Below are 10,766 nucleotides of genomic sequence, written 5' to 3'. Positions count from 1 at the left end.
ATTATTCTCAAAAGGACAATGATCATTGCTCCCATCGCAGCAGAAATAAGAACATATCTATGATTGCCATTTATGGAAATTTCTCCATCAAAATTGATTTTCGGGTAGCTTGGAGGATGGGGTATCCACTTCAACTGTACCCTAGAAGCCATTATTGGAGGTTCATTAGATAGTCAGGCATGCACCTTGCCCAACTCATGAAGTTCTGAGATATATCGAGACACAAACGCGTATTTAGATAAACGAAGCTGAAAATATGCTTGTGAATCGTTTTCTCCTCACTGTCCATATTATGAAAAAGGGTTTTCCCCCGCTTTATATTATAAAGCATACCGCCAAGTATCCAACAACATACGAGTACAAGTTCAGACGAGAAACATCAAATAAACAAGGTCCGGCTGGGGGCATAGCCAAACTAGCCCCAAAAGCATGATAAAAACAACTCTAATCAGGTCCTAGTGGTGGTGGTAGTGGTGATGGCGGGGACATCGCGGCAGCAGAGGAACGAAGACCTACGATGATGGAGTCGGTGAAGCCACAATCGTGCCACTTGCTAAGCGGTCTCCAAAGCTGTAGAAATCCACACAATTTGAAGATGGAGTCAGTCACACGGCAAGGGATCATGTGCTCTATCACCAATTTATTGCGACAATTCCAAAGGATCCACGCCAGGGTACCCATTGCCACCCAAAGGGAAGGCCTACTAATAGGGGGGAGTCAAGGATCTCCCTAAACAAGTCTGGAAGATTATCATGACACCATGTCCCCCCACACACACAACCTCCCGGAAGAAGCTCCATAGGAAATGTGCCGTCGGGCACCGAAAGAAGATATGGTTGGAGTCTTCCGGTACGCCACATAAGGGATAAAGGCCATCACCCGGGCCATTACGCTTCTGGACCTCCGTGCCCGAGGGCAGGCGGCCACGCACCCATTGCCACAAGAAGATACGTATCTTAAGTGGTAGCTTGATCTCTCATAGCACCGTAAGCTCATTGGGTCCCGGGGTCGGCAAGATCATGCGGTATAAAGATTTAGTGAAGAAGATGTGTGGGGTTACCACTACCCTGTTGAAACTAGCATGTGACTAAGTGCCCTACCATGTCCTCATCCACAAGGACCCATATGCATTTCGCCATGTTGCACTCAACACGGGAATGTCTCCAGGAATCCAGCTAACGGCAAAAGGGAAACAATCCGAGCTTGCCATGCTGCGATACAAATGAACACCTTCATAGTTATAATAAATGCATCGCTCAATTGACTCATAGAAATCTTGATGGGCTAGGGAGAGCTCAATTAAGGGACTGCTTTTTTTTAGAAGAGCTCAATGGGCTGCTAACGCATGCAAGGACAAGCTTGGAGAACAGGTGTTGGATCCAATGGAGTGATTTCGAGCGGCAAGCAAGGGGAAAGGCCCCATTTCTGTTTCGAGCTGCCAAACCACACAGAGGCAGAATGACTTCGCCATCCCATTTACAGAAGTTGCTCTCATTACAAACAACGTTGTGCATATGATTTCCCGCTATTTCGGATGTACACTTTTCTTTCGGTTTATTGGTCATTAGCTGGATTTGCACAATTTTTTGATTTATATTTCGCTGTTTTCACTTTCCTTTTTTCTTATTACTGGTCATTCTATTTTTCCTTTTATTTCCTTTCTTTTTCAGGTTTATTTTTTGATTTTATCTTTTACACATATTTTTCATGAGCAATTCTTGAATACATGATGAATTTTTTGCAATACACGACGAACATTTTCTAAACACATGATGAAGATCTTTCATAAAAGGTCACACATTTAAAAATATGTTTAATACATTTTAAAGAAAAATTACTTGCTTTCAGAAAATGTTCGTGCATTTTAGAAAAAATATTTACATGTTTCTTACAAATTTTCAATCATATCAAAATATATACATGTAGTTTATCAAAGTGCACGCATCTTTTAAAGACAATCTTCATGCATTTTTAAAAATGTTCACACACACACACACACATGGGCATATGAATCAGTCCTATTGTTTTTTTTTTCTTCCAGTTTCCCAATTGCTAGAAAAATGGTTACACATTGTTTTTATTTAATAATGTGAGTTAGAGAGGTAATAAAATATATATACTGCAAAATAAAAATCATATTTTCGTTTTATACATTATTTTAAAAAATACATGTTTATGTGAAAAAATCATGTAAATACATGTTTATGTTTATTTTAAAAAAATCATGTATGTTATAAAGTGTTTCGAGAGAATTCTTAGTGTATTTAGGAAAGATGTTCGTACATTTAGAAAACAATATCCACACATTTAGAAAATGTTCCTGCATGTTTTTAAAAATATCATTTCAGAAAATGTCCATGCAAAAGATTTATACGTTAGAAAATTTGTGCTTTAGGAATATATTTTTTTTCTATAAAAGTTTAAAGAGAAATAAAAACCAAGAGAGGTAAATTGAATAGAAAATAATAGTAATAATAATAATAATAATAATAATAATAATAATAATAATAATAATAATAATAATAAAAGGAACAAAAACCAAAGATGGGAAAAAACCGATAAAAAGGAGAGAAAACTGGCCAGGGTTACAAAACCATGACAAGCATGTGTAAGCGGTACGGACAAAATGGCGGCCCAAACATAGTTTTCTTAGCCCAGAGAATATGGAATGCCGCAAAGGTTTCATGTTGCCCATGCAGTTTTTTGTTTTGTTTGAGAAACATCGACATTTATTAATTAAGTAAACAAATTACATAGTCTTCCTTTTTTTTGCGGATTAGAGTCTTCTGGATACACTCCGGAGTAGAAAGAAAAACACAAAGATAACTAAAGTTCAAACAAGATTTAGCTAACATATGAGTATAGATATTAATTTGCCGATGAATGTGCTTGAAGATCACAGAGTTGAAGTCGAGAGCCACATGCTTCATGTCCCCCACCATTGCACCATCAAATGAACGATCTCAAATAGGGCGGTTGAGGCGTTGCGTCAATGAAAAACAGTCTGAAACAAAGATCATCGTGTTGTTTGCCGGCGAGATTCCGAACCACGACATGTGAGTTTCGTGGGTTGCTCCCTTCATACCCACAAGCAAAGCAAGCACACATGACCTTTAATCATAAGACCTGATGTTTTGTACCACGACACGCACCGGGTTATATATCTAAAAAAATAATATTGGGATCCGCATTAGTTCCACAAACCGGTTGAAATTCCTTGCAAGAAATGGTATGTTTTATGCTAAACTACGTGAAGATATATTGATTAAGGGTTCATCCCAAGAGAATCAATGTAAAATCATGAACTGAACATAGCTCAGATGGATGATGAAACCAGCCCATCTGGACTTGGAACGGGTGCTCATATTTTTCTGAATATATTTCAGACTTTTTGACGATGCTCGTTTTATAGGAGAAGATGATGTTTTTGGCATAGGGTAAATCCGCATGCGTTCATAGCGGTGGGTATACATTCATGTAGACGAGCTTCTATGTTTGCATTACGTGTCTAAGAGATTTTCTTTAAAACCAAGTGACTTATGAACTATAATATCTTCAAGAATCAAGAGTCCTCTCTTCACCGGCACAGAGACAATGCCATCGCCACCTCAAGTTTGTGAATCGATCGGGCCTTATCATTACACTAATATCTAAGAGCATCTACAGCCGAACCCCTCAAATCGTCCTTATACGTCCAGGTGGATGGCCCAGTCAAGAAAATGCAACCCAACCGACCCTAAACGTCTGGGCTGACCAACGTCGGCCCATACCTAGCCCATATCTAGAGCGGATATGGGGAGGCTAGCGTGTGCCCGGACACGTCCGCCACGTCAAACTGGCGGGCAGGACCCATGAGGAAACACGCAGAAATCCATCGATCCGAGGAAGCTCACATGTGCGCATTCATGTGACTGCTCCGGCGTGCCATCCGAGGGGACAGAATCTGCTATTTAAGACGGACAATGATATCAACCCTAGCTAGCCCCATCTCCACCCTTCCCATCCCTACCACACCGCCATGGGGCCTTGTCTGCACCCTGTTTTTAAGTTCTGAGCTCGCCATTTGGCAGTAGCCATGATTTGCCAAATGGTTACCTAATACAAGATGTTGACCCTGCAACACCCGGGGGGGGGGGGGGGCATCTAGTAGAAATGGAGGCAAGCGGCTTGCCTTCGGACTCTCTGGAGGAGGAGAGGGACGAGAAATACAAGGTGCCTAACGCGGAGGTGCAGGAGATGGAGCCGTCATACAGAGATGAGGAGGAGGACGAGGCAGATCCTACGCCAGAGCATGTTGAACTCTCCATGGAAGACGCGATGATGGAATTCGAGGTCGCCCAAGCAGAGGAGGCGGCAAAGCAACATGCCATCCTCAAGTCCATCCAGTTGAAGCTCGAGATCGATGCCAACTGTTGCTATATCCACAAGGCGCACATGGTGTTTGAGGAGCTCTTGACCTAGGAGGAGGACAAGGAGGACGTGCCGGAGTTTCGCCCGACCATGTGGCCGACTGCATGTACGATGATGATTAGATAGGCTAGAAATGTATGTAGATGAATTTTACATTGCATGTGCTAGTATGGATTTGGGATCTAGAAATGAAGACTATGATTGCAATGTCCAAAATATAAGGGTGGCCGGTCATAGTCTGCAAACATATAGGGTCTAGATTTGTGAAGTCTGGCGGTAGATGCTCTAAGAGCAACTCTAACCGATCCCTCAAAATTTAGAGGAGCAAATGTAGTCCTATAAATTGAGTGGATTAAAAAATTAGTTGTTTCTATCCTATCCCCAATATTAGGGGATTAAAAAAATTGAGTGACACATAAACACAATTTTGGTTCAAAGTAATACTTAAAGCTTACTCAAATGAATTTTGGTGCAATTTTAGATAACTTAACCAAAATTTAGACTAGAACTTACTAAAACTACCTGGTAGCTGTCTCGTTCTCGAACCTCTCCCAACCCGATTCGGCCAACCCTCCAATCATAGGGTCCTGCCATGCACCGTTGCCACCATCGTCGTCGTCACACCCGCCATCGAAGTCACTGGAGAGACCGATGACCGGCCTTGTCCCAGCCGCGTACCGCATGTACAGCTGGCGCTCGGTCTCAATGCGCTTCGAGTAGTGGCGTCGGAGCTCCGTCATGTAGTCCTCAACAGTGTGGGATGCCACAAGGCGCTCGCGGGCCTCCCGGTCTTCCTCCTCTCCCGTGCGGTGGCCACCGTCGGGTCGACGGGCTCCATCCACGGCAACCCCTCATGGAAGTTGAGGCGAGCGTCGGTGCCGTGCAGGAGGACCGACATGATGTCATGCGCGGCGGACTGGAAGGAGCCGACCATATCTTCTCGTGGGTATTGCGGTCGGTTATCTCCGCCACCCATGTTCTGCAACTTCGTTGTGGCACGTTCATGTATTGCCTCTGTGGCGGTGGAAGGTCGGGGAAGCCATGGAGGCGGGAGCGGGAGGAAGAAGCACCGCCACAGCCACGGTCTCGGGACCGCTCGTGGCGGCGTCGATCCACATGGGGAGTGGCCGGGTGGGATCCAAACATTATCGGCGGGCACCGATGTCGGAGTGGGTCTAGGTGAGGTTGGGGGCACGCCAACGAGGATTGGGGAGACAAGGAGAAGTGACTTGTTGATTTTTTTACTCCGTGGTCGCGAGGACAAGTAAATTTAAGAACCGTGAGTGGTTGGGAGTAAATTTTTTATAGCAACTCCAACAGCTCTTGTATCCTAAAAAACCATCCTTTACGGGAAGTTGGGGCAAAAAAGCTTCCAACAGCCCCGTAAACCCGATTTTTTATGCAATCCCGCATAATCACGTTCTCCGTCTTGCGGGCGGATAACCGCCTAAAGCTTCACGGGCGTGCTGCTGCACCGCCCGCCATGCACGCGCCGCTCCTAGCCCCTGTGGCCCTATCACTAACTTGCGGGCCTGAGCTATTAGCTAGTTTTTTTTAATTAAAAATAGGAAAAAAATAATATGGGACAATGTTAACGGGACTGAGAGAAGTGGCCATTTGAAAACTTCCGGTAAATGATACAGTCATTCTGTAAAATGACTTTTACGAAAAGTTTTTAGGGGGGCTATTGAACTTGCTCCTACTCCCCTAACATTTTTTGAGGTTCAGTTAGTTTCTGGTTAGAGAAGAAAAACCGGACTTATCCTTTTCTAACTAGTTAGTTAGAAATGCTCTAATGCATGCATATGTTTGTATTTTTCTTGAAGACGCACAGGAACATCGTTTTTTTTAGCTGATCATGATACACTGCTTAAGCAGAAGATGAACACAAAAATGTATACGAATCTTTTCAAGTAGATTCTTCCCACAAGCATATATGGATAGAAAAAGTCGACCTTTAGCAATGTGATTTAAAAAAGAAAATACTTGTTCAGAAGAAAAAAAAAGTCCGACTTGCCGGATTCGAACCAGCGACCTAAGGATTTATCTGCAACACTACAGTCCTCCGCTCTACCAACTGAGCTAAAGTCGGCTTGTGATTGGAAGGCCAAACACACCCTACTTATATATTGACCGGTGTAGAATCGTTCCGAACGTACCAACAGATTTTTTTTTTTGCGAGGATATAAACAGGTCAATAGGCATGGCGCTGGCCATGTGGTCCAACAAATCTGGAAAGCACTCCCAAAACTACCGAGCCTCGTGGAATTAAAACGAATTCACCATTTTTATTTAATCTCTTATCTCCGACAGCATATGGGAGTCTGCCTCTAGCTCATCAATCTTAACTTCTTGAGCGAACGCATTATTCTTCCTAGCAGCCATATTCAGTTAGCCATGAAGGGGCGTGCGGCAACAAGTAATGGTCGAGAAGTAATCCAAAACAATAAGGTGTGCATCAAGGTCGCTCATTGGGTGTGTCCACGTCAGACTAGCTAGGGACAAAAACGCTGCCGACGCAAGCATTGCATAAATGGCGGCCAATCGCGACACGACAGAGCTTTGCGCGGAGCAATTCCTGGTGTGGTGCGTGGCCAGTTGGAAGGCGCTGGTTCGCTCTGCGCTTGGGGCGTGCGAAGCCGCCGGTTCGCGTCACCTCGTGCGCACCCGAGTTCAGTAGCTGCAGGTCCTATTGTCAATTTCTTTGTGTGTTTGCTTTGTTGTGCTTGTAATATTAACCTCGACCTCGTCCTCAGCGGTGTCAGCGCCGGTTACCGCGCCGGCGCTTGTGTGCGTGTGCAGCAGTGCGGTTCACTGACCCGTGGGGCGTCGGAGATGGCGATGGGTGGGATGTGATGTCAACGTACAGTAGGCCTTTGCCCAGATACAACCTCCCCTCTATCTAAAAAAAAAATAGAAAATACTACCTCCCCTAGAACGCGAGCCCCTTTTTCTCCTTGATCCCACGCAACCTCCTCGTCTCGCTCGCTCTCCCCTTTCTCCGTTGCCCCACGCCGCGACATCCCCCTCCCGTCAGCGATGGAGGCCCTGCAACCCATGGGGACGGTGACGGTGGCCTCACGGGGGTGGCCTCGTCGACAACCTCGACTGGGTGGACGAACCAACGTCGGCTGGTGTGCCCGGCGACGAGTTCCCGTAATTGTTGGTCATTGCTACCTAGACCAGATGGGAGCACGACAAGATCCGCCACCACTAACCTTGCGTGCAGGGAGCTCCTTTCCTTTCTCATCCCTTGTATTTCTCTTCCTTTGCTTATTCTCCTCTGTTTCTGCCGTGGTGTAGCAGACCATGGAGGACTACTGGAAGCGCACTTCGTGCAGTCGCCGGCTTGCGCATGGACAAAGAGGAGGGATTAAGAGGTTGGAGGCCATGGATGTTGGAGCCCACAATAGGTGCTTGGCTATACACTTCTTTTCTTCTCCTCCCTGCAAATGTGCTTATGTTATTTTGTTCTTCACTAGCAGAATGTTCATCTATAGCAAGAATGAAGATAGTTCCCGCAAAAAAAAAACAAGAATGAAGATAGTTCATCAGAAAATCAAGCGAGGACTTTGAGAAAATGGGATTCCTTCTCCCTTTCTCCCTCTCTATCACTACTGATGATCACATGTTTCCCTCGATTTTTAGTTTATTTTGGTTATCCGTGTCATCGTGTGCTTTCAGTTATATTGTTTCCTAAATGAAAAACAAAAGTTAGTAGGTGCTATGTCTGATCATATCTGTTTCATGTGTTTGTTGTTCACACTGCTGGAATTTTCTAATGTTGTTTGTCTCAGGTTGTTCATCTCAGCTTGTGAATTTTATAATGTTGTTTGATAACAGATAAGTTTTCCCAGACAACTTCCATGGGCAGATTGTCATTGACTCACTTGGTATCTGGTACTTACTAGCATACTTTTACTACTTAAGTGCTAAGAACATTTTGAATTAACTGAAGGTAGCTTGCTTCTGTTTTATGGTACATTCATACTAATTATAGCTGACAGAAAATGTGCTTTGTCAGCATGAAGGTAAAAGATGGGAAGGTATAATGCTCATGGGCCTCAGTGCTACTATCATATAGAGATAACTGCTGCAAAGTTCATATAATGGTCCCTGTTTCTTTTATTGGAATATTGACATTGTTTTCAAAGATTCAATTTAGTTGGATTGAGTTTCTGTTTTAACTTTCTAACATGTGCATGCAGATGAACTAAGAATTAAAGGTAGTACTTATTTAAAGTTTCTTTTTCCATTGAAATGTGCAGTTTTACACATTTCTATGCCCCTTTTCCTATTTGTGTGCATCAAACAGTAGAAATCAATGTTAATATTCTTTATCTGCGAGCTAACTGAGAGGCATGTCCTTTTTATGTCAAGCTGAGAGTTCAATTGTCACAATGAAATCTAGGGAACTAAGGCAGGAGAATGGGATTTCACAGGGTAATTTAATTATAGCCTTTGCTTACAGTTTCCTTCTCTACATTAGGAGTTTCAATTCTGCAATTGTTTCTCTCTGTTTTCATAAAGTTGTGTATTTTCTAAATATATGATTGCTGGTTTCAGCAATATATCATGTGTCTACCACAACCCAGGATGCAAGGGCTTTATCTATGTCTTTTATTTGTTGTATCATAAACATCATCTATGCTTAGTTTGCGCATATTATGTTGGTACTTGATACTTCAACGGCGTGGTATATCTCCCACACCATCAGCTCTTTCCTATAAGGATCCCAAAACATGGATTAGTGGTATGCAGCTGAAGGAGTTACACTTAGATCAGCTGTTGAAGGAAACCATATGTTATTGTTACACATTTCACCTGTGTTCATGAATAGAAACTAAAATGTGCATAGACTGTAGTCTTATAATTGTTTTGCTGTCATCTAGACTGTACCAAATATGCAATTTTGGGAAAGGTCTACATTCTATTAAAAATAGAAATGGTATGATGCATACTATTTAAACTTATAAATGAAGCAGCAGATCTGCTTCATTTTCTTTTTTTTTTCCTTCTACAGCTCTACACTTGTATCCAGAAATTGATGATGTTACAGGAAATAGCCTCGAAATTTTTAGACTACCTGCTTCAATACAGAACTTTGGGTTAACGCTCGGATAGTTATTTTATTTATGCAGGGAAAATTACAATGCATGTTCGTTTTTTGTTGTTGTTAGGAATTGTTTTGTTTTATGATATGGATTTGTGTGTATTTTATCTCATCCGATATCAAACTCATAATGATGAACATCTTATCTAAACTCGTCGTACTTCTCTTTCTTGCTTCAGGTTGGGAAGCAGTCAATTGGTGATCATCGAACGTGTCGGAACTTCCAAGGAAATGTCTCTCTGTGGCTAAAATACATCGGTTTTCCCCTCAAGTCACTAAACTGCAATGCGTAGTTGGTCGGTCACTGTCAATTGAATCCCAGAATTGAAATGTCTTGCCGTTTTACAATTCTTGTTTTGCTTCACAATCTTCTCTGTTAAATAAACCTGTTTGTATATATGAAACAACACCTTTTAGTATCTATGAAACTAGTACGCTTGCTCTGCTTTATGAATGAACACTTATCTCCTGCAGTTTTTACCGTGTCTTATATTTGAAGCGCTATGCTCATCTGGATGACTTTTTTTTTTTGCTGAATTACACATGTTGTCATAAGACATTAACAAATACGAAAGCTTGACTGGTGCGCACAATTTTGCCTCAAGAGGCGCCACCAGGTGGCGCCCCAACCACTAGTGAACTTTCACATTGGCAAATCTATACCAGGTGTGGAGGTGTCATGCTCTTTTCTGAGTAGCTACTATAATTCGTATTGCCAAATTTCATTCAGTGTAGAAGAAATTATCAAAGGAAAAATCTTCAATGGCCCTAGACGTGGTGACAAATAATCTGGCGTCTGAGACTGCTACTCCCGCAAACACACCATGGCCGAACCAAACTCAGGGTTGGGTCGCCTTTTCGGTCGATGGTTCTTACTACGCACATGATGGTAAGGCTGGCACAGGGATGATTTTACGAGATAATAACGGCAAGATGATCTTTGCAGCATATAAAAAACTCTTCCATTGCAATGATGCCTTAGAAACGGAAATCCAAGCAATGATGGAAGGGCTCTTCTTGGAACTTGAAAGATCAAGCTTACCTATACAACTTCAATCCGATTGCACAGTTGCTCTTAAAGTGCTCACGTATGATTCTTTGGACAGATTGGCATATGGTCATTTGATTACTGAGATTAAACGTTCCATAAATGATAGGGTAGTTGTTCCGGTAAAAATTTCTCGCTTTTAGAATAGAGTTGCACATTGTTTAGAGACATTTGTACGGAACGAGGATAGCACTG

General features: G+C 42.8%; 1 long non-coding RNA gene and 1 other non-coding gene across 2 annotated transcripts; one reads left to right on the top strand and one right to left on the bottom strand.

Moving 5' to 3' along the window:
* Nucleotides 1-6,417: 6,417 nt before the first annotated feature.
* On the bottom strand, nucleotides 6,418-6,502 carry TRNAY-GUA. The gene is given in 2 exon segments: nucleotides 6,418-6,453; nucleotides 6,466-6,502. It is a non-coding gene; the product is annotated as a tRNA-Tyr (tRNA).
* Nucleotides 6,503-7,286: 784 nt separating this feature from the next.
* Nucleotides 7,287-9,996, top strand: LOC125509189. The gene is made up of 3 exons (XR_007283998.1): nucleotides 7,287-7,823; nucleotides 7,896-8,853; nucleotides 9,703-9,996. It is a non-coding gene; the product is annotated as an uncharacterized LOC125509189 (long non-coding RNA).
* The last annotated feature ends 770 nt before the right edge of the window (nucleotides 9,997-10,766 follow it).

The sequence above is a fragment of the Triticum urartu genome, chromosome 5 (assembly GCF_003073215.2).
Source record: "Triticum urartu cultivar G1812 chromosome 5, Tu2.1, whole genome shotgun sequence".
Lineage (NCBI taxonomy): Eukaryota > Viridiplantae > Streptophyta > Magnoliopsida > Poales > Poaceae > Triticum > Triticum urartu.
Note: the sequence above shows the minus strand (reverse complement) of the source record. Positions and strands in the feature narration are given on the sequence as shown.